Here is a 26,535-nt window from a genome sequence, read left to right as displayed (position 1 = left end):
ATGCAGGGCCCAGCTCTTGCTGCTGCAGCTTGCCTGTGCTCTGTTGGCATAGTGCCTGTAGTACCTCTGCTATAGGTACTATAGTACATCTGCTGTCTTGGAGGTATAGTGAATGCAAAAAAATGCATCATCACTGACTTAGGGTTGTGTTAGAAACCTTCTAAAGATGCATCATGACATGGACCTGCCAGATCTGGCAGCAGCAAGTGCTGTGCAGGCCTATGCCATATAATAAGCGTGTATGCAGGGAGCCCTTGCCAGAAATGCTGCAGCCTAGACAAAAAATGGCAGGGTGGTCAACACAGTTACTGCGGGCAGGCAAGCAGCCTGCTCCTACCTTCACCATCATCCTCATGAGTCTCTCTGGCTAGCCATCCTTGCTCCATGGATGCTGCTGTCTCCCCTTGCTTCTGTTATCTTCCAAAAATTATACTCGGCAGCAATATACGTTGTCTAGCAAAGCTACATATACAATGAAACTTCATATTACAAATTTTTTTTTTTCCCCACTAGCATGAGACGGGTAATTTGGTGATAGTGGCCTTTTGCAATCAGTGGACATACCTGCATGTGCTCATGGTGAAATGTTGTCCTGGCGATTTAGAAATCTGACAAAGGAAAGCCAGGATTGCTGTATTCAGAAGGGAACAAATAACTACAAGCACTCTGTGATATGGTGTCGCTTACTGTGCTGTTTTTTTCTCTTCCAGTTAATCTCATTATTGCAAATTAGGGAGTTTCTCCTGCAGTTTAAAGGTGTACTCTCACACATACAAAGGAAATAAACAAAGTATTTTGCTTCAGATCTCAGCTGCAGTCAATTTATTCTTTGAGCCTCTTGACTTAATCTGTAAGACTTTGGTCTCTTTTCTTGTATCAAAGTCCCACACAAATTGAAATAGCCCCTGCTCACATCCACTCAAATTCAGTAACACTGCTGCTCTGATTTAGCAATGGCCTGAAAATACTTCTGTATTCTCTTTGGTTTTACCTATTCCTTTATTCCTATTCTCCCGTTAAACAGCAGAAAAATTCAAAGTACCTTTTAATTGAGGGTAATCCAAAATGAAAGCTGGTTAGAAATATGTAATCAAAGAGCTGAATAGGATATCTTTACTTACACCAAACAGCCCCATGATAGCATCTAGGAGAGGATGATAGCTTCCCTCCATAAAAGCCAGGGTCATATGCGCAGTGTTAGAATGCAAAACCACTGAGTGCAATGCAAAAAAAAGAAGGTGACGTAGCGTAATCTTCAGCTACTACAAATTGGCTTCCTACCGTTTGGAGCACGCTCTGTGATGATGTTCCCAGTGCTCAGACGTGTCCTTTTCCTCTGACAATACCACGTACTGAGCAAGAGCACTGCCTGAGAATAGCACGGGAGGAATAATCTTGGCAAGTCCAAGATTTAGGTTTAGATTTGTCCAACTAAAGTTGTATTTATTGATAATTAGACTAAATATCTCAGAGACTTTGGGTGATGCTACAACTTTAAGACAGCCAGAAAGCACTTAAAATAGACTTTAAATTGCATGTTTGAAGCTTTTCAGCATTCAAGGGACTCGCTGTGATGCTGTTTTGAAGCTTTTGTTAGCACCTCCGAGAAGCCTGGTTATTGGACTCTGTAGGCTATGATAGCCTCAAGGTGCAGTATATAGCAAGAGCAAATCAGCCTCTGAAAGTTATCACAGACAAGGGTTGGTAAGGACAGCAGAGTCCCCCACCTACCCATCAGGGGCTGAAATTAGGAGCATGATCTCACCAGGTTTCTGCTGAACTCAGAGAATGCAGATGGCTCCAAGGCATGAACCTGGCCATGTGGAATATCCGAATATCCCTCTAGGGATGCCTATCTCCTTCCACAAACAACAAAGATGACAATGGGTCAAGATCTAACGCAGGTGTCTTCATGAGATACCTGAAGACACTGGGTGGATCCAGACTAGATTCCTAGAAATAGTTAAATTTAGCAATAATGTTGCCCAGCTGCAGAGCTGTAGAATATCAGGCAAGCAATAAAGAGTGAGGGATTTTTGCCCTTCCTATGAAGACTTCTGTAAGCAATTTTGGATTGCATTAGTCATGGCAAGCAGATAGTCACACAAGTGCAAGAAAACTTTCATGTATTCCAACTCTATTTATTACGAGATCCACAAATCAGATGGCTCTTTCTCACATTGGAGCTCTTAACTGAGTGGTAATCCCCCAATTTCACCTATTTTCATTGTAGCTGCTGCTTGTTGCCATAATCCCTGCAAATAAACTTGCTTTATGACATACTGATTCATCCCTAGACTCAGCCTTAGGCCTCCTAAGGTATTAACAGAAAGATAAGATCCTCTGACAGATGTGAATGTAGGCTCAGTCACCCAATAAACAACCTTTTACCAGCTGGGCATAATCCATTTATCAGATTATGCCTGGTGCATTGTGTTCTCAGGTCTGCAGGTGCTTTTCTTAGAGCAATTAGAAGCAGCATTAGAGGAAAGAAAAAAACCCTTACTGAGGAATTTTACCACTAGAAGAAGGATTTCTCAGCTGTAAACCAGCTAGGCTGTTACAAAACTTGGTCAGCTTAAAGCAGAGCAGCAGCTCACACCATCTAAAATCACGTCCTTCTGAATTCAAATGGGCACTGCAGTTCATCCCAGAGCACTCCTAATTGATGAGATGACTTATCTGCAAAGAAAAGAGAGCCAGGAGAGGGTGCTCAACAATAACTAGAATAAATCCTGTGTTCGCTGAACCCACGAATATTCCATGCCCTGGTAACGGTGATGTTTACAAACAGCCACTTACTGGGACTGTCAAAACCAGCATGAGGGCTTCTGAATTTGCATTTCAAAAATTGTACAGGGATTTTAATCCAGCTCAAAACGTCTTTGAATATAGGGGAGGCCACAAGATAAGATTTAAAAAAAAAAAAAAAGTGGGAGCCTGCCTGCCAGAGTTTAGGCACAAACAACTAAAATTCCACCCAAATCCCCATGCCCACATGTCCTACCAGTAAAGAGTGGAAAGGTCTCCAGCCAGCCCACAGAAAGCATGGGGATCTTGAGTTATTAAATTAGTTGCATTTATGCTTAACTCTTTCAGACAAAATATTATGCCCTAACACCCAAAAGTACTGAACTGCTGAAGGATTTGGGTCAAACAAAGCTTTTCATCACATTTTTTCTGATTTTGAATAAATTGTTTTACTTGAATGTTAACTTTAACAAATCTAAGGGCATTAAAATTTGATAAATAGGGCAGTGTTTCTTAGGCACAGGAACAGTCTTTTTGCCTGGAATTTTTAAAACAGAGGAAAAAAATAATATTTCATTTCAGATTGAAAAATCTGACAATAAATAATTACCACTGTTATAGTTATTGTCTTTAGAAATTATTCTTTTGCAGGGAAGACAAAGCCTCGGTTGTCCACACAGCTCTTGTAGGAGAGCAGAGCAGAAACCAGGACTCCAAAGACAGGCTGTGTTCTTGTAGTGATATAATGTTGAGATCCAGCAGGATGGGAGTTAGGGGCTACGAGTTTATCAACGACTCATCCTTTATCCTGCTAACTGCAAAGGTTATTATGCAGTCCGTACTGTTTGTCACGCAAATAACTACATGAGATTACATTTTCCATAGTGGAATGAGGAGAAAAAAAAGGACATGTGAATTTATCAATTAAATTTGAAGCAGGACTTTTTCATGGATTCTGCTGTCACAGCTGCCTAAATTGGAAAACAGCGAAAATTCAGGCTCTCTGGACTGAGTAAATGACTATAATTTGTATTTAAATGGCATAGGAATCAAAAGTTGACTCTATTTGCTTATTCTATAGCCCTGTTTTTCCTCATTGTTTCTTTCTGAGCCTCCTACTGCTTAAAAAATTGAAAAATCAAGCTGAGTTGAATGACCAATGCCTTCACCATGATTGAATCTTTCTTTCCCTCAGTCTGTGCACATGATTGGGGGCACCAGAAAGAGCGTTTTCCTTAGCTAACAAATGCCTACTTTCACTTCATTTTATCTGCCTTTGCTTGGGATCACTCAGCACACAAAAAGGATGCTACCGGGAATGACCTCATGTTGATAACCTCCTAATAACTCAGATATTAAAAACAATTCTGCTTGACACGTGCTGGAGGAATTTCAGAAGCGGTACTTGCAAAATACCCTTTCATCTGCCACAAAAACAGCAAGGCACCTCTTGAACCTAGACAGCAAAGACCCTGCGCAAGGTTAAAGATCCTCATTCACTTTTTTTGTCTGTGCAGGGGAAAGCACTGATCCACACAAACATTATTTCCAAGGCCAGCTTTGTGTCGCTGTAATTTCATTGCCTCCTGTGGTGTTCCCCATGTTTTATTCCCATGTGTGGAACAGGGGTCTGCCTGCTGTGTATTTTGACGTCGCAAGGCATGGTACTTAATGTCACGGTTTGTTAATTTCTCATGGAAATAACTGACCATTGGATAAATCTGTTTTCTCTCTGATTGCAATTGCTATTACCTTTAGGATATCCTAAAATCTTAGCAAATAGAGGTGGAAGTGACCTCAGGAGAACATCTGGTCAATTAACCTACCCACAGCAGCAGTGAGGACACTCCAGTAGGGCAGGGAAGATGTTTAATCCAGATCATTCTTAACAAGAGCTCCTAGCAGACAGTTTTTAAGGCCTCCAAGCCCACTCCTCAGTTCTGTGAACTACCTTACACCACCTTGGAACAAAATTGAGATGTAAATATTATGCCATGTATGATATTGCCTTCTCAGCATATTCCAAATACATATTACAAAGTTGTAGTTATATAATATTGGTGCATTGTACGAGCAGCGTGCGCCTACACAGAACCTCGTCTAAGGACTTCTGAAGACAGATATTGCAAAAGCTGGAGTCTTTAATCAGGCTACTTTACATAGCCTAAATACAGGCCTCAGAAGTGAGATAAGCTCCTGCTACAAGTATTAACCAATATGTAATAACCAGTATATCCCAATTAAACAATACAAAGTACAAACCCCAAATTCTGCAGTTTCTCCATCTCTTTATCACTTAAGGACTCTCAGATGATGTTATTGCTCAGCTCTTTAGGAAATCTGGCTATTTAAGCCTCTATATACTAACTATACTATACTAACTATACTAACCATGCTGAAATATGTCCCTATAAAGACACTGGTGGTGGAGGGAAAGGCAGAGGAGACTCAGGGGTGACCACTCATTTCTTTCTCTTATGAGCATTTGGAAACCCTTTGATTCAATGTGCCATCAACGCTTGAGGAAAGTTGGAAGAGGTGGAGGAAATATTAACGGTGGTGATTTTTTACAGCAAATGCACTTGGTTGCCCAAGTTTTACTAGGAAAGCTGTTGTTATGGTGTGAGAAGGTCCATGAGCTAAAGCTGTACAAGGTCAGGAAAGTGAAAACAGAGTATGTTTTTTGAAGTCAGCAGCCCAGAGTCTGAAGATAAAAAATACTGACATGGAAGGGTATGGAAAAAAGAAACACAAAAAGCATAGTGGGAAGGAGACAAAAAATATGCTAGATATTAAGAAACTAATAAACAGCACATTCTGGCTTTTTTTTTTTTTTTTACTAACCATCAGATTTAACCAGATAACGCTTAGCTTCGTATTTTCTACCTGGCCTAATATTGCATTAATCATAGATGAATATTGTCCATCTGTTCTCAAAATCTTTGATGAACATCTTAAATTCTCAGTCCAACAGGAAACCAACCTACCTGTTTGCTCATGTTAACAGCCATGTTTCTTGGACAAAGAGCATTTAATTAGGTGCTCCTGCAGTCACCGATTCATCACCCTAGTATTCAGCGCAGCCCTACTGAAAAATCTTCAACATTTTCAGTCCTTCAGAAGTGGCCTCATTGGGAAGAGGACTCCTAACATCCCAGGAGCTATTAAACACATCAACAAGCTTGGCATTGAATCATTTTTATGTGACTACTAGAACACTAGTCTGAATTAGGTCTGCATTTACATAAATCTTCTTCTAATAGTCTTCTCCACCTTTTTCTGCTAAAAAAGAGAGGGAGGGAGGGAGGGAGGAAGGAGAAGTTGAAAAAGAGTAGAAGTGGAAGTGACACTCAATGGAATAATTTTGCCTTCCTGCAAACCAGTGTATAACCCCTCATGACAAGCTATGGGTATATACAAACAGCCGTAATAAAAAAGCCCTACTCCAAACACAGAAGAGAAGCCAACATTCAGGTTGTAATGGTAGCATTCAATCACAAAATATTTCAGCTGTAATTTGTGACACTTCACTCATTACTCAAAAGTGTTCTTCTCTTCCTATCTTTTCATAATCTTGCTGCTCGGGTTATTTTCTGCTTTGGTCACACCGTGGTCAGGCCCTCCAAAGATGTCTCAAAGATCAGATTGAAAGTGGCATTTCTCCTTTCTTTACATATGCTAAAATACTTCCCAATTTTGTGTTTGCTCTTGCTTTTTTTTCCAAGGCTGGATTTTCAGAAAGACGTGGTCTCCAGCAGTTCCACTTGGGAACAATCAAATCCCAGCCACCAACCTCCGTGCTCAGGTAGCTGAAAGCAGATGAGCTGGGCACTGAGCCACTTCCATGTCTGGCCCAACACCAACCGCAGGGCTACTCACGGCGATACGATTCATAACAATGAATGTTTCTGAAGTGCTTCTCATTAAATTATCGGCACGAGCTGATGGTAATTCCTCCGTGACGTGGAACAAGCTTTCGTAATGCTGGGAGCCTGCGTGCTAAAACAGAGGAACGCACAGACTTGGACAGACAAATTTCCATGGCAAACTCCTGCAGAAAGGCAAATGGGAAAGCCAGAGGTAGCTCAGGAGAAGCACAGGACGGGAGGCTGAGCTCTCTGAATTTGTGCCTAAAATTCTGTCCCTCTTCTGCAGGCTTTTCAAGTTATGTAGGAAGACAAAAGAGCTCCTGCAATTCTTATGGGCTTCCAAATCCCCCTCAAAGTTACTGGGTTTGGCAGTCCCACTGAAATGAGACGAGGGAGATGCAATTTGCCACAGACCCGTGGAAATGCCAAGGGGAATGCCTGTACCCCGAAACACGATATTGCCTTATGCACTAAATAAAGCCGTGTTTCTTGTTAGAGACATAAATGCTCAATCTCCAACACACAGCATCTTGAAAGGGACGTGTAATGATATATATAGACGTGAAAAACACTGACTTCCTTGACTGCAAGGAGCTTTATAGGTAGCAAGTAGAGTGCTATTATACACTGCTTGTCGTGCCAGGATATCAGAGTTGGAAGTATCACTACCTGCCTCCTCCAGCCTAACACATTTGCCCTTAATCTGGTTCCCCTATGAGGAGCCCTACTATCCTGTCCACATGTAATCAGACCTGTGCAGCTGCCTACATGTTCTTTTTAATTGGATTGAAGTTAATCACAGTAGGATTAATTTGAAGAGATCAAGGAGACAGAGTGACTTTTGGTGGAAAGCAGATGGTTTCTTCTGGGTAGAATAAAGTGCTGAAAGCAATATGAGGTGTTTAACTTTTCAGGTTTACTGAGATTAAAAGCTCAGGGATTCTGTAACTTAGCTATAGCATATTTAATCATATTTATGCCATGTCAATGAAAGAACCCTTTGGAAATTATCTGTGTGGTTTTCAAATAAGAAGTGGCTTACTGACTGATACCAGCATCTGACTACCATCAAGCACTGTGAAGAGAGGTACAAAAACATACGTCCAAAGCTGTCGTAATTATCCCCAAGCAAACAAAAATTAAGCACTGTTGTTTTCATAAAAAACAAGAGCCTCCCGCATCTCCAAATGGCATAATACGTGGCATTGTTAAAAATTAACCATAATAAATGGACCGATGGTTCAGTACTAATTTGGGATATTTCAGCTGTTTCTATTTTTGCCCTCCAAATGAAGCTATTGGAAAGGAGTTTGATCTCAAAGTACAGAGTAAGTACATAGCCACTTTAAATTAGTCTGCTAACATTCAACCACCTAAAATCTCAGGCACGTTTCAAAATCTTGACTTAAAAGGTTACAATGAACTTGAAGAACTATTTCATTAATCAGCTGCTGTTCTTTTTCCATCTTAAACATGCAGGTAAAATACGCTTACCTATTCCCATCAGCTCAAATGCACAAAGCCATCCTGATTTCTGTATGAAGTCAAACTTTCCTGAAGAGCCATATTTTTTGTGTGATGCACACATGTTAGCTGGGAAGGAAAGAAGCATGTTGCTATGATAAGGATGCTAAGTGGGTAAAGTTGAGCCAGGAACAGAAATAGCAAGTTTGCGGAGAAAGGGGAATGGGAGCCTGGGGAAAAAACATGCAGAGTAGCATTGGTGTGTGTCCCTCAAACTCCAAGAAGAATGTTTTCCGAAATGACAAAAAGGTGTAAGAACCGCAGGTCATCAAGCATGAATAAAAGCACCAAGAGCTCAGTCACACTGTATAGGCACTGACTTCCTGCCGCTGCTGTGAAAAAAAGCAATTTCCATCTGAGACAGGGTCAAAAAAAGAAGGAAAATCTCCATCAACCATTCTAAAAACAAAACACAATAAGGTGTCTTATCTAGGCTGGCACAGTTTCTTTTCACAACACGTCATCAGGGTTACAAGTGGGAGATAGACATGTACAGAACTGGGACCAGCTAAGGCAGCACTATGAAAAGGTCTACACACAGCTGATGGGTTTTATTTTGTAATTTTTTCTTAGCACAACTTCTCCCAAATCTGATCGACAGATTTAGCTCTGCCTGGAGTTTTCTTCTGCTGAGTTCAGGGTCCAAAATGTCCAGTATAAATTTTATAGCACTGCATTTCTATTTAGTTTCTAAGAACACTGAACAGCAATGATTACTCAGCTATATTCTCCCTTTGAGAAGAGGATCTTGACTTACTTGAGAAGTCTGCTCACTTTAATTACATCTAATTACCTTGTGTAGGGATATTAGATAACATACATCAGTAATATTAGCAGGGTCAGAATACCATTACAGTGAAATGCAGTCCTTCATCCAAAACTCCTCATCAGAGCTCCCCTATGATTTGAGACACTTTCCTACAAAAGCATTCGCTCATCTGCCACTTACTCTAAGCATGACAGCCTTCATTACCATAATATATAAAAGCCTCACAGACAGCCACAACTTTATCTTCACAAAAAAAAATGGCGTCATGTCAATATTCCCTTTTTAGATGTAGGGAAATAAGGCATGGAGAGAGGAAAAGCCAAAGTACGTACTCACCTCTTTCCGTGCCTGCAAAAACCGAGCAGGTGGAAGAAAAATAAACTCTAGAAAATTAAAAAAAAAAGGTGAAAAGAGGGTCACAGTAGAGAAGTGACAGCATTAAGAGTACAAGGTTATTTCTGTATGCCCACAGGCTTGCAGTGCAAACCCTACTTACAATACAACTTTATGCAGAGAAGGCTGTAAGAAGAATGAAATCCATTAAGATGTATTTTAATCTGCTTTAAACACAACATAACTATTCATTTGCTATAAGCATGTCTCATTTAAACCTCAGGGTCTCGTTCTCCCATTATATGCATTTATTTAACATTTCATAACCTGCTGGTGCTGGAAGGCAATTTGGGTCAGGACCTCATAGTGATTATCACTTAGTGCAAAAGAGCTTATTACCTTACACCCACACTCCAGAGCAGTCACTAGAGACGTGCCAGAGTTTGAATCAGCCAAAAGTAAAGATTAGCTATGGGTATTAATAGATATGTGATCACACTTTTCAGTAAGACTTAGGTAACTACAGACTTGTTCGATTGTGAAGTTTTCCTTTTCATCATGTAATTAAAGGTGATCAAAATGAAGTTGAAGGTAATGACGATATTATATATATTACGCATTTGACAAACTAAGATATATACTGCTAATAGCCAAGTATATTTACTCTACAATTGTTATAAATCTTGTAGAGAAATGTTTGATTATATTATTAACAGTAAACTACAAATATGAAAAAGTAGGTCATTATCTTGTAACTAAAATGCAATTACACTGCAAGTATGGTATTCACATTAGTTTGAAATATGAGTGCAGACATATATGTTCACTTTCAACATGACAGCTTTCAGCCAAACAATACATGGCATGTATATATACAACCCAAACAACCTTCTGGCATTTCTTTGGCATAGAGAACACTGCAGCTGTAGAAAGAACAAAGTTTTTTACTAAAATTAAGTGCACTGTAATAATTACATCTTTGTTGCAAACACAAAGTGTCCTTTCATCATTATAAAAAATCCACAACCTTTTCAACTGTCTTCTGAGTGTCTTGATCACCACCACCTTGGGGTCCTCTACACCAGTGCAACATGGGCAGGAATACCAGCACTTCTACTCGTAACACACAACTTGTTTGACTTCGAGGTTTTAGGATCAACATCTAAAAAAGATCTGCTTCCAGTTGACCCTGTACACAAACTGGTAATTCAACAATGAGCAAAAACTCTATGTCCTCCATCTCCTCTTCTCTTGGAAGACTACAAGTTTTTTGGGACAAAGACTTTAAGTATATATTTATACAACTTCCCTTGAATAGCTCAAAAGCTAGGGTCTGCATAAATGCTGGTAATTTTCTGGCACAGTACTTTTCTATATTTAGGGTTTCTGTACAAAAAAAAAAAGTAAAAGCAAAATAATATCTTACCAAATGCACCACTCCTTGTAAGTTTTAATTGAAATAAACTGCCCCATTTATCACGTTCTTAACACAGGCTTGTGTTATTTTTAATGACAAAAGCAGACAGACCTTCTTAGCAGATCTGCTTCTAGTCAAGCTACAAAAGCTCTCAGAGGATGAAAGAGTTAATTAGAAAAGAAGGATCAGAGTAAAACAACAAGTAGAGGATGAATGACTGATTAAGGGAGAAAAACGAGAGATCAATTTTTATAAAAGGCATTGTATTCAAATGCCAACTTCACCCAGGAGTCTGCATAATTCATTTAATACTTCTAGCCCATACAAGCCAGCTGATAGCTGTACCTGGTTAAGGACATTAATCACACACTAAAAAAGTCAGTTATTGTGCTGAAAAAGTGGCTGCTTAGATAATGGAAGTAAGAGGTACTGAACAGGAAGAACCCTAACTATGGCACCAGACATATGGTGGATGGAGAATCTGACTTTCATCCTATAACAGAAAAAGCAGTATCATTTTAGAGATCATTATTTTACTATGAAAAATTGAAATGAGTATAATATAGCCTGCGGGTAAACATTTTATCTAATTTTACTTTTGGAAAATAAAGATTAAACTAATTAGAAAGGAACAACTTTTCCAAGTTGATTTTACTGAGAAAAATTCAAAGGGGGTTCAAAACTGAAGTGTCTGTGCAACATGAAAATTAGGCATTAGTTGCTGTTGAAAAAAAATTTTTTTTAAATGAAACTTTCCATTTTGATTGCTCAAAAACCAGAAAAAATCTTCACATTGAACAAGAAAAAAAATCCCACTGAGTTCAGTGTGCACTATATCACACCTTTTGAAGCATTACTTCTACATTAAGGCTAACAGATAAGAAAAGATCCTTATATTGTATCTGTCATATGGCCAACTTCTCAAAATTCATAGCGTGTTCATTTTATTTATCAAATATGTAAGGTAGAAAGGCCAGTAGAAAGGCCAAAAATTGGCACAGGTATGTCTTACTTGCGTTACACATGGCTCCAGCACGGATGGTCTGAGTCAGCAGCGTCAGAATCAGCATTGCCCTGCTGATAAGGACTCGGAGCTCTCATGACTGGAGACTGACTGCTTTTCCCACAAAAGCAAAAAATCTTCTTTTGGAGTTGGCCTCCTTAGCAAGACCAAGCACAGCCAACCTTTGTATTCCCTTCCAGCCCATTTCCCACCTGTCTCCAGTGCTCTCATGATGGGGATCTTCCAGCGTGCCGTGCCCTCTTCTCCCCGTTGCATTCAGCCTGGCAATACTCAGAAGCAGGTGTGCTTCAGAGAGCTTCCTACCTCTTTGCTCACCCACCTGTACCATTTGTCCTAGCTCCCGTCCCTCGTATGGCAAAGAGCAGGGTCTGTGTACACGAGTAAATACACCAGGATGGTGTGAGAGCATTCAGTAATCAGTTATGCACGCTGCAACCAGCCACTTCCCCTTGATTGCTCCTTTTGTGTTAAGAGATTGCCCTTCACACACCTTCTTCAGCGGAGAAATTCTGCAGTTAATCAGTGTGCTAATGAAACAGTTATTCTGCTAACACCATTTTCTAGAAACTGGCAAAGAAAAACAGCCAGTTGTGCAAAGAAGCCCTCCTCTTCAGCTAGGGCTCCCATTCAGCTCGAGTGCCACAAAGCAGCACTTTAGCAGTGCTTAAGCTTTACTACTTCAACTGTTGATTTCCTTCTCTTCAGGATTATGGACCGATTAGAGGTGCTATAGGAACTCACCAAGAACAACTTCAGTCAGACCTGTGGCAATGACTATAATAAAGTCATGTCTGAAGAGCCAGAGCCCCAGCTGAGGACTGAGCCCGCTGTGTCACGGGCTGAGCAAGGGTCCCCACTTCTGGCAGACACTTCATGGGGACTCAACTGGGCAAAGCAGTGGTGAGAAAAGAGCAGCTCTGTTGGCTCTATGGATGTAGGGTATCCACCTCTCGGTTGCCTGACGGGCATCTATCTTCATAGCTTGACAAACTACAATTTTTACTTACGTTCGATAAGCAAGGCTGAGAAAAGCAGCAGTCAAGGCATGTCCTGTTCTGCCACCTCTCTCAGGAAGGCAATAATTGCCACCAAAATGGCAATTATTATGGCAATGTAGGAAGGCAACGATCACAGCTGCACAAACCCCAGCAACTTAGGTTTTTAAGACAAGGGGATTAAAGGATAATAGGGATGGAATAATGGTGAATGAAGAGGCCAAGTAACCACAGAGAAAATAAATAATAGGTGGAGGACAGTAGAAGGACTGGCAAAGAGTTTACACCAAAGTGAATGATCACTGATTCGCTGATCACCTTGCGTTTTTTGTTTGTTTTTTGGAGGGGGCAAGGATCTTTATCCATCTATCTATCTATCTATCTATCTATCTATTTATTTATTTATTTATTTTAAATAAGGGCTTTTTAGTTGAGAAGGATGAGATTCTGACATGCATGGTGTCAGCCTCATACAGCACACTCATGGGACTGAGGGAATCGTGCTTCCCTGCCTGGCTCCTCTGAAAAGGTCTTGAGAAGCATTTGGTAATCAAGGGACTCCATGTTCTACCCAAGTCCTTTGGCAAAGTAAATCAGAATTGGTACTCAGTATTATTTCAGAGGTGAAATTTTAAGCTGCTTTCGAGCAGTATTAAGTAAATAGTTAAGGACAAAGCGGTTTTTAATAAAAAGAGGTAGCGAGATTCGGATTAGTCTTGCACTGCAGCAAGCCTCAAAGAATTGTCTATAATATCTCCCAATACTCAGGATGTAGCTTTTTATTTGCAATGATCCTGTCACCTCCTGTCAGCATCCCCTCTGCCTTTCTTCATCCTCTTAATTAGTGACTGCGTGCTCTGCCTTTGTTCTCTCCTTTCTGCTTCAAGCTAGAGAAATTAAATTGGAGGGATCCTGGAGAAGGCTTTGTACCTGCACATGAAGGTGTCATAAATAGCTTGTTAATGAGTTGAAAAGTGACTAGTCAGTAGCTACAACAGGTAACCTTTCAGCACGCTGCATCATCTGTTAAAAGCTTAATCAGTTTAATGGGGGCTAGTTTAGTACCAGTATGGAAACAGTCCCAGTGAAACTAAGACCAGCACTGCTGCTCCTCTGCACCTCTGCAACCGAGGGACTTCTCCCCAGATGTCAGCACCAGGGGCAGAGCCAAGAATTTGGAGGGAATTGACTGAACTGCCAAAGCCTGAGGCAGACGTGAGGCTTAAATCCATTAAGCATGCTTAGCAGAAAACACTGTAATTAAACCATTCCAGTCCATACATCTCAGGTATAAATAACTGTCATCTTTGGAGAATACCTCTGTATCTGCTAAATCCAATAAAAATTAATTCCTCACTTTTGTGCAGCTATGCTGTCATTACAATCTCATTTGTAATCCCTGTTTTCCTGCAGCAGGTTCAACGTAACGGCAGTGCTCTGGAAAGTTATCAAATATTTTACCATTGCCCTGTTCCTGCCAAGAAACCAAAAAACTTTGAAACTTGAGCAATGGCAAGAGACCTTGATGTGCTGTTCACACCCACTGCTGCATCAGCCAGCTCTGATTTTCAAAACTGGAGATTAAGACAAGCAAAACTTAACACAATTAAGCAAAATGACTTTTTGAAGATACCTTCCCATGCTGCAGTTCCATGGACCTGTTCGTATCGCATACCTAAGAGGAACATATGTATCAACAGCAGCTTTAGTTTTTATAGATATTGCACAGTAATGGGGACTGAAAGACGTGCTACTATTAGGATCCACATCCCAGCCTGGGATGCAGCAAGACTGCAGCTGAAACAGTATCGTAATTCTGAGCTCTTCTGGTGGAAAATTAAACAAGGCTAATTATTAAATATTAATAAAAAAATCTGGCATTGACCTATGAGTTTGATAAGATAGTAGGGTACTCATGTCTAAATCTAACTTTATGTAGAAGCAAGAGAAATACTCTATCAGAAATACGCCTGCTGAGAGCTCTGTGTATCATTAGCAGACGTGACGCTGTGAACAAAATAAGATGTTGCTATCATTAGTGACAAGAAATCGGGGTGCTTCTCTTCTCAGCTGGGACAAGTGAAGGTTTTTGTTTTTGTTTTTAAAAAAAGAAGACTGCAGATTTCACAGTACCAGCAAGCATGTCACAAATCTTTACTCTGAACCAGACCAGTTGCTCTGAATCTGTCTAAGTATCTGTGACAAAACATTTTAATTTTTCCTTTTGAAACAGTTACCTGCTTGGAAATATCCTTGAAATTTTCTTCTTTTTAAATATTTCAGAAGTCTTATTCAAAACACAATAGTTCAGTATGGGCTTTGGCAAAATATGTTTTTCAATGAGATATGAGATAGAAAACATCTAAATATTTATTTCCTTTATTTTTTCCCTTTCCCTTTCTCTTTCCCTTTCCCTTTCCTTGCCCTTGCCCTTGCCCTTGCCCTTGCCCTTTTCTTACTGTCTAAAATTCTAGAACTGGCAGGTCACCCTCCAAATCCCCAATTTGTTTTTTTTTCTTAGGCATAGATCTCAACTGGATAATTTATCAACGTAATTGTGCAGCCACAGATCAGGGATCCCACTCTCACAGCTAATAGCACAGTGGAGTTTCTGAATGTGTAATGTTTGAGCTCCAGCAGAGAAAACAATTTGAAAGTCTTCATCTGTAAGCCTGATCCAAAATCTCTAATGATGAATGGATGAATGGCAGGAGATTTCAGTGCTGAAATGGGCACTAGATCAGGTTCTGAACAGGCAGCAGCCCCAAGAGGGGAAAAAAAAAAAAAAAAAAAGAGTACAGTTTTGGGAGAAGGAAGTTTTATTGTTTTGTTTTGTTTTGTTTTGTTTTGGAGCGGGAGCAGCTGTCTCTTTGTTTTTGTGTTTGGTGGGGATCGTTTTTAGAAAATATTTCAGTTTCAGGCTTTAAAGACTGTATGAAAATAAAAACCAGCAAGGACAAAAATAGTTAGAGCATGAAAATATCGTGATGGTTTCCTTTCAATTTGATTTAATTTTATGAGCTTGGATTCCCATGTAGTGGTCCCTGATACTTGCACACACAAGACAACGTGTTTATGAGGCATGATCTGGCATTCTCTTTTCCACTCAGCGAGGTGCTCAGCCTTGTGTTCCTGCCTGAACTGCCTCTCACCAGCCTCAACCTTCAGTTCTGTAACTTAAGTGCATCACATTTATGCTCCAGTGTATTTCAGAAACCTTGATGACCACCTATAAATTTGAAAACATGACTCAACTGTAATTTCTTTCTTTTGTAAGAAGATAAATATGTATGGCATTAATGCTTCTCAGCTCTGTGGCAGCAGAGCTGTCACCTTTTGATCTGAGGCAGGCTTTAATGATGAAAATCGGCAGTGTTTTCTGACTTAGTACTCACACAGAGGCATTATTGAGACATGGCTCCGAGTAGTTTTTGATTAGTGCATCTCTCCACGCAAGGCTCTGATTGAGTAGCAATTTCCAGGCTGCAGCCCTTTGGGCCACGGGGGCATCCTTCACCTGTCATTGTGAACTCAGTGACAGCTAATTCCTTGACTTCACTGGTCTGAGACCTTTCCAAACTCTCTTTCACAAAAGGGATACCTCCAATCATGTATTTAGAAGTAAAACAAACTAAAACCAATGGAGACCCTAACTTTGACAAGTAAACCACACGTACAAGTGTACACACTGGTACCCATATTTTGAGTGAAAATAGCAGCAGGGAACGTATTTGTAGCTTAATACTTACAAATACTGAAAACCTGTGTTTCTCCCACTGAACAAAGTACCAAGTTTAGGTACAGAAATACCATTTTTAAAGCATGCAACACAGGGACAAAATTATTGCTAGGGGTCAATCTTACCGATTTTAAGAACTACAGTGCAGTTCAGTCCAGCCTCTATTTCTGTCATTTCACTGTCTCATGATACACAAGCTTACACAGACTCTAGTAGAACAAATTATTGGCTTATCTGTTTTACAAAGGCAAAGTCCCTATGGATTTCACTGGAAAGATGACATCTATTTTAAAGAATGGTACTGCTGGTCCTTTGTACCGAGGAAGTCATTAGAAGTTGGAATCTCTGATAAACACACATGGGCTGATGCTTTCCTGATAAAGGGCTGTGGTAACATAGCAGACAAGACCGAGTTCTTTTATTCTTCCTGGATTTTCTTATTGCATTTTTAATGCATTTACTAAGGTCAAATGTATACTACCCAAAACCCTTTACAAGCTCTTTAGCAGCTATTCAGTAGTCTGTAAGCTTGTATTCTTCTCTTGCTTTGGTATATCAGTGCTTTACTGTGTTTACTGAACACATTTCAGAGCACAAAAATCTATGATTCCACAACAATCATTTGTTTTGCTTTTCTGTAAATATCAGCAGCTTTATACTTTCCCACTACTGAATCTCAAAAAACAAAGCAACAAAAACCCTAGCCCAAACTGAGTATTTATTTCTTTTGCTTGAAAAGAGAGACCATGCTTATTGTTTGTTTTATTTTTTACATTAAAATAGATAGCTTGAAAATAAATGCTTTTTGGCTTTGGCTTTTTAAAATTCTGACTTGAAAATGTGGCCACAAACCCTTCCTGCACAAAGCAATTCAGCCTCACTTAAAATTTCTTCTTTAAAAGCAGTTGTCAGTACATTTAGAGAGATTGCATAAGTTAAAACCTGCTGAAAACAATATTAGGAGAATAAAGGCAAATTTCTCACTTTTGTGTCCTCCCAGCTTGAATGTATTAGAGCTTGGAGGTACACTAGCTGTCACATGAGCCTGTGTGTGCTGTGATGTGCTGTGCAGATTCCTCCACTAATGAGGAGCAAGGCATACACTCCCATGTCCTGCTGCATTTTACTCAGCCTGTCTGTTTGCAAGGATCTCTTCTCATCACTTCTCAGTGGGAATTTCTTTCTCTTGCAGAAGAAGATGGAGACAGCTTGGTGAGTGTTTGTCTGTACACGGCTTCAGAAGAATATGTTTCAAAGCTGGATGTTGTACAGAATAAAAGTAATCTGCTTTGCCTCTCTGTCTCAGTTACCCTCTAAATAATAGGTGCTATAACACAGGGAGGCACAAGGATAATCGTGTGGAAAAAATTTAAGGATGCTCCAGTGTTTGCAGCCTGGAAAAAGAAGTTAAGTACCGCAGATAAAATAATCAACCCCTAAGCACATCATACTTGAAGAAATGTCATGCATGCCCATCAGCATGGACAAATTATACAAAAAATTCTCCCAGGACCGAGTAGTAACTGGACCTTGGTATCTTCAGGAAAAGACTTAGAACCTAAATCCCAGTCTTGTGCTCTCAGCATTGCATTTCAAGTTTTCTTTAATATCTCCTTTCAGTAGATGACTGTAAATGTGACAGATTTGTTGGTTTTTGTTTGTTTGTCCATTTGTTTGTTTAATGAGAAAGAAGCCAGGAGCTACAGAAGGAATCCCCTCACAGGCATTTACATTGAACCTAGGCTGCAGGCATGTAACAAATCATCTCTCCACAAAAGATTATAAACACAGGCCTTTGAGATCTGGCAGAGAAAAGCCTGTTATTGAAGGTGAGCCCTGTCATCAGTCCTCATCAAGGGAACAGCAAAGTTCAGCTTTGCATTCCCAACCAAGAAGCCATGTGCTGGCACTGCCCTACCTGCCCATCACCGTCCCCAGATGTTTGTCACTTGGGAAGAGGGAGGAACAGGCCCGAGAAGATCAGCCTTCTCCCCTGCTCTGACTTGGAGGAGGGAGAAGCAGCCTGTGTGTCCAGGCTCATGAAGCAGCCTGCAGCAAGCTCCATGCTGTTTCATTGCTGGTTCTCCAAGCAAAAAGCAGGTTCAAGCTAGCTCTGGTACCTCATGGTTGGACCATGGCCCCAGCACCCTCGTTTTGTTTGAGATAACTCAACACCGAGTTTCCACAGCCTCTTGGGTGCGTCCAGATGGATGTGGAGGCCACCAGAGAATTTCAGCTCTGTGTTTTGTCAGCTATTCTCCTCCGAGCTACTGAAGATGGCGGCTTTTCTCAAAGCTTCCTACACTGCTAAGCAGCTCTCTGACTGTGTTTCTCCTCAGAGTTAGCTTCCACAGTAGTGCAACTATGATATTTGCCATACACGGGGCACATGCAAGTTTAAGCTATCACTGCCCTGACTGCCTGTAACACACCACAGCCCATGTACGTGGATGGCTCGTGCAAGCACTCCCAATTCATTTTGGTGCAAAGCAACACAGATTCCTTTCAATCCTTCCCAGCACTGAAGAGGATCAGATATCTTGCACAGACTGATAAGACATTACAGCCGTCAGGACAGGCATCCTTCCTGGGAGGGTGAAAAAAGAAAAACAAGCAAGCAGTGGTACAATACCTCCAGCAACTCCTGGCAGGCCCACAGGAGCACTTTGGTGGTGGCCTAAATCAAGGGGGGCACACGGCTGTGAAGGAGGCTAACTCAGAGATTATCTAAGTTCTTCTTCACTCTTATTGATCTCACACCATGTAAAAAATAAAATAAAACACCTGTGTTTTCTGTTCAACATCTGGAGAAACTGAGACATAGTCACGAGGAGCTGACTGACCTCCAGGCTCTCAGCAGCAGAGCCCAGCATATAAATCAGGTCACAACTCCTAGTCCGTGTTTTTATTAACCAGACCAGCCTATAAAGAAGCCAGAAATCCAACTACATCGCATGGGGAAGAGGGAATGAATCCATAATCCACTTGGTGGAGACCAGACACTGCTGCCAATGAGTAATGGGCAACTCCCTCGGTCTGAAAGGACCTCCACTTGGTGCAGCACTGCATGAGGCGATGAGAATTTGATAGCTTTGCAAAGCGTCTTGGGGCATTTGTTGCTTCCAACTTCAGCGTTCACCTTTTCAGGTTTTAATAAGATCAATAAACAAGTGATTAATTCTGGCCTCCCTGCTAGATAGGAGGCATTTTTCCTGCCTCCTCTCCTCACCCCCCTTTTGAGCAATCTGTATTTTACTTCCTTTTCCTGCCTTTCTGTTTCTGCTGCATCCCACTGTGAGTAATAAGTGTTTTGTGATCTCTTGTATTTTTCTTCTTAACTTTCCCTTCAAAGACCCAAGAACCATAGGAAGAAAACACTCCTTCAGAAAAGACCAATTTCATGTTATGAACTGTAGTACAAGGTTTGAAGAAAGTCCTTCATGAAGTGAAGAAATCAGTACCCACCCTGCAAACATTAGGTCACAGGCATCTCTGCGAGGCAGTCCTCCAACAAGCCTGCCCTGAGGCAGGAGTCCAGGCTAGCCACTTCTCCATAATGCTGACAGGGAGAAGAAAAAGCTCTCCTGCAGAACTTAGCAAGGATAAAAGAAAGGGTTGAAATGAAATGAAATGAAATGAAATGAAATGAAATGAAATGAAATGAAATGAAATGAAATGAAATTAAAAGCTACAGATACTAATAACGCTCCCTTCCTGCACAGGTACTTGAAGCTCAGGAGACCTCAGATGCAGAAGTGTTGTCATTTTTCAAGTAGTTTGCTTTTGCTTCTGTGTGGATTTTTCAGGTTTTTGGTTTTTTTTTTTTTTTTTTTTTTTTTTTTGAATGTAAACTTGTAAACTTCCAGTGGTTACAACGTACTGCCTCAAGAGTTTCCATGGCTGAGCTACATGAAAGGTAAAGAAACTTCCTAGAATTGTTTTAAGCCTGTGTGACAGCTTTTTCCACTGAATTCTAGTACTTGACGTCCTGGAAGAAACACTGAGCTACCATTTCTCTTACATGAACTCATTTCACAGTCCTCCAGCCATTGCTCTTCCAGCTTGAAAAGTCCTAAGCTGCTTGATCGCTCCCTGGGCTGAAGCTGTTCCGTATTTTGATTGCCCTTGATGCGTCCTTTGGATCTTTTCCAGCTTTACGGCAACGTTTTTAAAATGTAAGGCTGCCAGAAATACACAGTGCTCAAGATGTGAGAGTCATGAATTTATACAGCGCTATAATAATGACTTCTACCCTGTTGTCTGTTCTTTCATAGTAATTCCTAACATTACACCTGCTACTGATCATTAAACCAATGTTGTGGCAGAACTGTCTATTTTAACCCCAACATCTTCCCCTTGAAAGGCTAACAGGTAGCTGGTGACCCATTGCTGAGTGTGCAGCTAAGATTGATTTTTCCCCAATGTGCAGCACTTGATTTTTTTTTTCTACACTGAATTTCATTTGATATTTTATCATCTAACCACCCAGAATACGAAGGTTAATGACAATGGCTCCCTGTTCACAGATGAGAAACAGAAGAATGAAGGCTTGTTCAGGGTTTTTTAGGAGCGGAGACAGGTCTGTAGCATCCTTGCTTTTCCCCCATGTGAAAAAAACATGTTCCTTCCAAAGCTGCTTGGATATTTGTCTGTGTCTGGAGTGTGTGAGGGGATCCACACAAAAGAAGGTATTTCTCTTTGCTTTCAAAAGTGGAAGCATGTATACAGAAGGGAAGAAAAACACAACAACAAAAAAAATGAACAGGGGGATAGAATATTAGATCCTAGCCCTAAGAGATTTTAAGAAAGCAAGAACAGCCAAACAGGTCCTTAAAGTGCCACAAGTTGTCTGCAAGGAGGTGGTGGTGGTGGGGAGCGGGTTATGTCCTTTATGCCAAGACATTCAAAAGCATCTGTCAAAGTTAAATTTAGCCAAGCTAAATCTAAACCACCAATTAAAATCTTGATCTTGACATCTGGAGACCAGCTGATGTGTAAGGGCCACACAAGGCACGGGAAGGAGGTTTACCTGGGATGGGGAGACCAGTGCAGATCCCTGAAGATTTGGGCCTGATGTTCTGCCCCTACAAGAGCAAGTGCGTGGCAAGGACATCAGCTTTTAATACTGAAATTAATCTTGCTGCCCGGCCAGCTTCACGTCCAAAATTCCTTTTAGCTACAGAACCACCAAAGATGTGACGGCATTAGGGGATGTAATCGGCAGCACTGCAGCCAGGGCTCAGGTTTGGGAAGCATATGGGCAATATCCTGCAAATCATTTCCATATATCGCTGTTATTTCTGAGCAGATCTTGTAACTGCAGCTTCTGTCGTCTGCTTTTCTCTCCTACCTTCTCAAAACTTCCCATCTGTTTGTCTCTCAAATTAAGTGGGCATTTTAGCACAATGGGCAAGCTCTTCCAATCCATTATCTTTAAGGGAATTTTAATAACTTGGACTTGCTGGCCTGCATGTTAACTCTCAGTTTCCTGTGGCTTGTTGCAGGCCTCTACAGCTGCTACGTGCCACACACAGAGACCACCAGGAGCTTTCAGGACGTACACGTCTCTACCTGATCCTCAGGTCAAGGAACAGCACCATGTTGGAGCAGCACAGTCTTTTTTGCCCTAAATTAGGTTTTCTTGCCAGTTAGCCCCACCTCACTGTATTCAAAGGCTTCTTGGATCTCATAAACTCAGCTCTTTGAGACATTGGACAGCCTTTCCTTGGCTCTGCTCCATTAAACAGGGCAGCAAAAACACCATTCTGTAACAAGCGACATAGCACATCCATACCCTGTGCCCTAGCATGTCAAGTTTTTAAGAACGTTTAAGAAATAGACAGTGCTCTGCAAAGCAATGACCTCTTGGCATGAGTGGGCAAGGGGCTTGCTGGCACGGTACTGTCCATGCCCAGTAGAGCAGCCTGCAACAAGGTGAAATCTCACATTTCGCTCCGCATCCTTGTATTGTAACATACTTCATCCGGGCAGCAATTTCCTAAAAAAACACCCACCTACGACCTACGGGCCCTGACACTGTAGAGCAACCGCAGAGCAAAGAAAAACTGACAGTATCCTACTGCTGGCTTCATGATCACAGCTGGTTTTCAGAGCTGAGCTAAAGGCTCTCTCCTTCAGAGAATTTTCTTCTTGCTTCAAACACATTTATTGTAATGTCTGCTTGTCAAAGGAGTGGATGTTGAATGTAATTCTGACCAATATGAACAAAAAAACACAAGCAGCAAAGGGTCTACATTACCCATATTGGAAATTTCTAGCAAGGACACAATCTAGCCCAGCACAGAAAGATTACTAACACACATTCATGCCTGGATGCATACAAACACTTGGTCGGAGAAGAGTCCAAGGGCTTGACCAAACCGACTGACAGACATTGCAAGGGTCTTGGCAGCCCCTATGAATTTCCTCCTATGATTTTTCTACGTGGTGCAAAACCTCAGCTGCTCTCAGACTCACCCTTCTCAAGAAAGAAATGACTTCCACAGCCAGAAGTGCCTTCTGCTACATCTGCCGGCGCTGGGAGTATGCAGCTGCCCCAAGTCTGTACAATATATTGCGGCCATTTTATCCTTGTGCTTGGGTTCCCCAACCAGAGAATGTCTCCTATACACACGGAGTCTGACAGAGGAAAACCTTGAGATGCTTTCAGCCCAAGCCCAAGGATTGCCTGAAAAAGAGGCTACAGCACAGTTCTCGCAGTCCTGCACACTGGCTGAATTGCTTTCCTATGGAACATAGCCCAGAGGAGCCACCTATGGCCTGGAGCTCCAGACAATAATTAAGTTGTTGGTGGGTTGCCCCAGCATTACAGTAATTGATGATTAAACCAGGCACAGGACACCACTGAGGCCTGGCACACAATAAGGCTGCTCAGTAGCTCTCCTCTAAATTCACACCATCAAGCAATTTTGTTACACGCATCATGTTCCAGGATGCTAACAGCTTTGCTGTTTCCTAATCAGCTGGGGCAATTTACACAGTCTCTGGCTGTGTTTTACATCAAACCTCATTTGATTCTCTGGTATGTTGCAATACTACTAAAGACAACCATCCCTCAAATATGCTTTCTGCACACATCATTCCCCTTCTTCACCATTTCTAGTTGAAAAGGGCAACACACAGCTGTGGGCGCTAATTAAGAGAGTCCCTTATACATTGCACTCAGCATACTTCTCTGCTTTGTTTCCGAAACAGTCCTCTTATCTAATGCCCCTGTTAATGTAGTAAAAGATTGATAACGATAATGACATCACTGAGCTTGGGTTTGTGATGGAAGCAACTTTTGTCTTGTCTTACACAAACAGCCCTGCGTCAAGCCAGCAGAGACACAGGAATCTGAACACTGACTTAACACAGCATTTGGTTATCTTTTACAAATGGAGAACAGAGATAAGAAACTCCTGACATTGCTGGGCATCTGTTTGTGTTGCTGCTTTACAGATCCTTAGCTCAGAATAGATCTTAGACAACAAAGGCTGCAGGTGAGAGGGAGAGATCTCCTTTAGCCTGAAATACCGCCTAATTGGAAGCCAAGTGCCTTGCTGCATGTTCCAAGCAAATACATTTGTATCATCAAATGCTTACCCATAGGCAGATGGCTGGAATTGCACAGTGGGGTTCCTTCTTGCAATCTGCTGCCACTAAGAGCTGTTTGAGCCACATCCAAACCCTCTTCAAGTCAATGGGAGTTTTTTTCAATTAACTTAAAGAGAAGTTGGGTAGGATCCAGAGAATTAACTGACCCTGTGGATTTCTTTTGGGCACCTGCTGAGACTCTCTGGGGGGGGGATTTCCTTCTGTATTTTTATTTTAAATTTTTTTTTTTTGGTAGCTCTGACACAGTTTACTTTAGATTTGCAGAACTTCTTAGCTTAGCACTACAAGAAAATCCTGTCCCTGTTGAAGTGAGAGGGAATTTTGCCACTGACAGCAATTTACACTTAGGGCTGCCGTTTGCCCTACCCCAGCAGGCAAATCAGCTCAGAACGCTGCTCAGGTTGGCAAAATGGTTCTTGCAGTACCAAACAAGCAAGGTCAAAAGTAAGCACCTGAACTATTGTTCTTGTGATGCTCGCTACCACTATGTAGGACCTGGAAACTTTCCACCTCTCAGTTTCTTGGAGGCTTATGGGAGCCCTACCCATTACATCCATTAACCTCGGCTTTTCCATTCCTCCCATGCTTGAATTACTTCAAAATGTTCTGCAGTTTAGCAGAAGTTCCCATAACTTTTACATTAATCTGGTCCACTTCTCAGGTTTGAAGTCGAGCTATTCCCCTTTTCAGTTTTACTTCTGTACAGAACAGAAACATACACTAAGTACTGCTAAGAGCCACAACATGGCCGACAGACAACAATGCAGCTTCCAAATATTTATATGCAAGGCCATGACAAGTAGGCTTTTTGAAAGAAAAAACAAATGAAGCATTGCTTTCACTGAAAGAAATCAGTTTGGATATTCAGGACCCAGGCTTTTCAGATAGCTAGTAACGAGGTCTAATGGGTATACGGCAAGTAAAAATTTCCTACAGTTACCTTGGGTAGTTATATAGCCTCTGTAAAAAAAAAAATCATAAAAGGACAAAAGAGCCTGGTCAATGGTGGAATGGAGTTATAATGGTTCCTCAAGGTGACAATCCACAAAGAAAAAACTAAAACCTGTTGTGAAGCCCTAACGGGTGGGACGCACTGTCTCCTGTTTGGTTCTGCCTGGGGCTGAGGGGATTGTACCCACTCAAAAGTCATCTTCAGGGGTGCACGGCACTGTAGCAAAGGCACAGGGCACACTAAGGATGCAGGGAGGGGAGGCTGCTCAGGGGACCTCTGTTCTACCTCACATCCTCAACTGTTGTGCCTCCTGAAGTCTTAGGGCTAAGCAGCACAACTGGAGAACTCTTCCATATGTACGTAAAAGAAGCACATACATATTGATGAAGAGGTGATTCAGTGTTCTGTTTATTCACCTGATGTATCTGGTATTTGTTTAACCTGAAAAATTCAAGACTTAATCTTGCATCTGAAAAATCAAGTTCTTTCATTTCTTTCCAGCCCATTTTTTTTTTTTTTTTTGGTAATAGGTAGAATACTCAAAACAAGATGTTTAAATTTTGGCAGAAATGAAACACTTTCAAAAGTCTCTGTGAGAAAGTAAAGATGTGCTTTTTGTTGCTGTTGTTGTTTTTGAACCTGAATGCGTGTACATACTGGCTATTTTTCATCTGGAAACTACTGAAAAGCGTGCACTATCACCCACTTCTGGCTGGAATAGTTAACTTCACATACTGCTGCACTGGCTTTTTGATGGAAATCTTACAGGCCCTAGAGGCCCACAAAGGGATAGCCATGCACACCTCTTCTTCCAGGCCACCTTTGTTCTGTCCCTTCCCCACAGACAAACCCTGTCAGGGAGGGAGCCCTTGGAGACTGTGGCCACAGGTCTGGTATCAAGACACCTGCAAACCTCCATCGATTTGAGGTTCTTCGTCAGCTTAAGTCCTCACAGACTATTTAAGGCTCTCCAAAATACCAGCAGAAGGGCACTGACGCAGTCAATATTCTGTTTATCAGTATCATCAGCGATGTCACAGTCTGGGCATGCAAAGATCTCTTGATATAACAACCTCCTCAGCACCTAAATCCTGACATTCATGGAAGTACAACAATAGACAAAAAGGTCCGACTTTGGAAAGAGTCAAACTACTAAAAGCAGATCCTTCTGGGAGGTAATTTTATCTTCCATTACCTTTTCAAATCAATCTCACCGAATCTTCCAGGCTGTGTCCTGAGCTACTGAATATATTTCTGCGCTGTAAACACTGGGACAAAGTCAGTGTGAAAATCTTGCCATCAGTTAACTAACTCCAAGTCTTTCCAGTATTTTGCATTGACTGGAATGATAAATAATTTACTTTCCAACTACCAGATCTCAGAAATAAATTTCTAAAACAAAAACTCCTGCAAAACACAATTATTATTCAACTCATTTTAACAATTCGATAAATGCAGCGCAATGACTTCCGTTAGCTATTCTCCCAGCCAAGGTCTACTACATCATTAAATATTATTGAGTTGGGTCTGCCATTTTACTTGAAA

The 26,535-nt window shown here is 41.2% G+C and overlaps 2 protein-coding genes across 11 annotated transcripts in view; one reads left to right on the top strand and one right to left on the bottom strand.

The window, feature by feature from the left end:
• Positions 1–26,535, top strand: part of LOC308195067 (uncharacterized protein) — a 1,623,621-nt gene that overhangs the window by 45,261 nt on the left and 1,551,825 nt on the right. The gene's annotated exons all lie outside the window — the stretch shown is intronic.
• The window catches only part of LOC308195061 (uncharacterized protein), a 535,750-nt gene that overhangs the window by 389,476 nt on the left and 119,739 nt on the right, over positions 1–26,535 (bottom strand). For 2 of the 10 annotated variants that reach the window (XM_080591886.1, XM_080591888.1), the window contains exons 1-2: positions 12,007–18,859; positions 9,250–9,296 (exon numbers count right to left, since the gene is read on the bottom strand). The gene's annotated coding sequence lies outside the window, so the exon portion shown is untranslated. The other 8 variants (XM_080591885.1, XM_080591887.1, XM_080591884.1 and 5 more) reach the window with 7 other exon arrangements.

The sequence above is a fragment of the Anser brachyrhynchus genome (assembly GCF_964034855.1).
Source record: "Anser brachyrhynchus genome assembly, chromosome: 4".
Lineage (NCBI taxonomy): Eukaryota > Metazoa > Chordata > Aves > Anseriformes > Anatidae > Anser > Anser brachyrhynchus.
Note: the sequence above shows the minus strand (reverse complement) of the source record. Positions and strands in the feature narration are given on the sequence as shown.